Source organism: Trachurus trachurus (assembly GCF_905171665.1).
Source record: "Trachurus trachurus genome assembly, chromosome: 9".
Classification (NCBI taxonomy): Eukaryota; Metazoa; Chordata; class Actinopteri; order Carangiformes; family Carangidae; genus Trachurus; species Trachurus trachurus.
The window spans coordinates 29117704-29120508 of NC_139895.1; positions in this window are offsets into that span (position 1 = coordinate 29117704).

Sequence of the window (2805 nt, forward strand, 5' to 3'; positions counted from 1 at the left end):
TAGATAGTCACTTCATGTAATGTAATGAATGTTGCAGCCTCAGGAGGCAGCTGCTGCTGGGGCTTTAGGCTGTTGACATGCTTTTATTTTGAAGGCAATTTAGCTCTGTGTGCGTTGTGTAACCAAGACTAAAAATAAGGAATCAAATTTGGGATAAATGTAAATTGACTGTCTGCCCTGTGTGCCACTTCAATGAGCAGCAGGCTTCCACCAATAGACATGCTTTCTTTATAACGGTCCTATGCCTGTGTCCTCATTTCTGTTGCCACTGCTGTTTTGTGTTGGTACAGGACACAACCTGAGTGTGTTTCCTGTTGGTCTTCCACCAAAACCTGCAGTGTTTTCTGCCTCTTTTTCCTCTGTTTGTGAGGAACGAGTGTAATTCAGTGGTTTCACTGTGGTGAAGGAGAAAAGAGACTAAACCTGCTCCAGACTCTGAAATCGATCACAACCTCAGTGGACGTGTTGATGATTTCTCTGCCAGCAGTGGCTGAACCTGCACTTCAGTGCACATCACTGACTCAGTGCTGAGTTATTGATGAGTAGTCATATGACTGTGATGACATCACCACATGCGTCATGTGTAGCAGCTGTGTGTGTGTCAGGATCATATATATTTTTACATGTATGAATTTGCCATGTTGCTTCTTTAATTTTCAGGATAAACTTGTTGTTTACCCTGAAGATAACCATCAGTCAACTCACCATCAGCCAATAAGGTTACTAAATGATTACAGATTATAAAAACCTGAGTCATGTTTTGATATTTAAGCAAAGACTTGGATTTCAGTGTAAAGGAAAATCGTATTATATATCATTCTTTATTGTTTTGTCTATTAAAACTGGAGCCAGCAGATTGATAGCTGAGCTCTGGGAACAGTTTAGGCACTCATATTATTTAGAGTAATACCAAACCTACAACTTTTCAACCTACTCAGGTCACAGAGCCACTGCCTGCTCCGCTGTAAACACAGTTTTCCTGTGCAGTCCGAGGTTATTAGAGCCACAGAGTCTCACAGCTCAGGTTGTGTTTCATGACCTGTTGAACTTCTGATCTTCTTTAAGACATAAAGTCTGATTAAACCAACATTTAAGACAGTGACATATCAGTGTAACATTAATTCAATTCAGTCACTGAACTTGATGTCAGTGACCTTTAAAGGTATGTCCCATCAGAGCAGTTATATGACCTGTTGTCTGTCCACATTGGAAACCAACAGTGTTTATTCTTGATCCTCAACACACAAGCTAGAGGGAGTTGACCCATTTAAAAATGGGGCGGTCACCTCCATCAACAAACTGAAGTGTTCCTTTCAGCTCTGAATTAGCCGTTCATATCATTCATATCTACATGGAGCGGGTAAGCTCGGTGCTGGCTGCCATGTGGTGTCGCCATGTTTTTACGTTCAGTGGCAGCGTGACGGTAGGAAACCACGGCAACTCAGCGGAGACACCGGAGCTGTCGGCTCAGGTCGAGGTGGCGTCTGTGAAAAGTCACCGCGGTAACGCAGTGAGGAGGAATGGAGCGTTACACTGATGCTGCATTCACCTGCAGTCGGGCAGACGGCCGTCGCTAACAAACCAGATGTCATTTTAGTCACAGAAGTCCAGAGAAAGCCGGTAAAACGTGGGTCAGGTAAACAATACCACATCGCCATGACAACATATTGTCACGTGTATTGTTTGTTTAGAGGCTTGTTTATGCCGTTACATGCAGCGGCTGTCGTCCGTCTGCCGTCTGCCCAATTTCACGTGAATGCAGCATGAAAAATACGATTGAGTTGCTTGCAATATACAACCGCAACGCTAGATGGAAGTAATTCCTACACAATGTACCTTTAAATATTGGAGACACTCATCTCAATATCAAATACCAGGTATAATATTCTAGCTGGTATCTGGTTCATCACCTTGATATCTTTGGTTCAGTCCAATGTGGTCTGTAAAGGTGGTATAGAATCTTTATTAAAGCTACAATATCACTTCACAGCTCCAATCTTAATGGATATGTTGTTCTAATATCTGTCCACTTTAAAGGTACATTGTGTAGGAATTACTCCCATCTAGCGGTGCGGTTGTAGATCGCAAGCAACTCAGTCGTATTTTTCATGCTGCATTCAGGTGAAATCGGTTAGATGGAAGACGGACAACAGCCGCTGCAGGTAACGGCATAAACAAGCCTCTATGTAAACAAGTGGTCCGTCAGCACAAGGCAAAACAATACACGTGACAATATGTTGTCATGGCGATGTGGTATTGTTTACCTGACCCACGTTTTACCGGCTTTCTCTGGACTTCTGTGATTAAAATGACACCTGGTTTGTTAGCGACGGCCGTTTTTCCGACTGCACCTAAATGCAGCATTCACGTGCCGTCCTCACAGTCCTCACTGCGTTACCGCGGTGACTCGACCTGAGCCGACAGCTCCGGTGTCTCCGCTGAGTCTCCGTGGTTTCCTACGGTCACGGTGCCACTGAACGTAAAAACATGGCGACACCACATGGCAGCCAGCACCGAGCTTACCCGCTCCATGTAGATATGAATGGTATGAACGGCAAATTCAGAGCTGAAAGGAACACTTCAGTTTGTTGATGTTGGTAATTACTGATGAATGAAAAACTTACTTTTGAACGAAATAATCGATTTCCGTGAATAGATAACAGGAGAACTTACACAATGTACCTTTAATCCTTCTGTGTCACTGCTGTACAAGAGCCGAGTGACTCTGCAGACAGCTACTGGTCAAAGGTCAATGGCACAATGAACACTCAATACACTGTGTTATTGTCTGGTTGGTAACTCAGC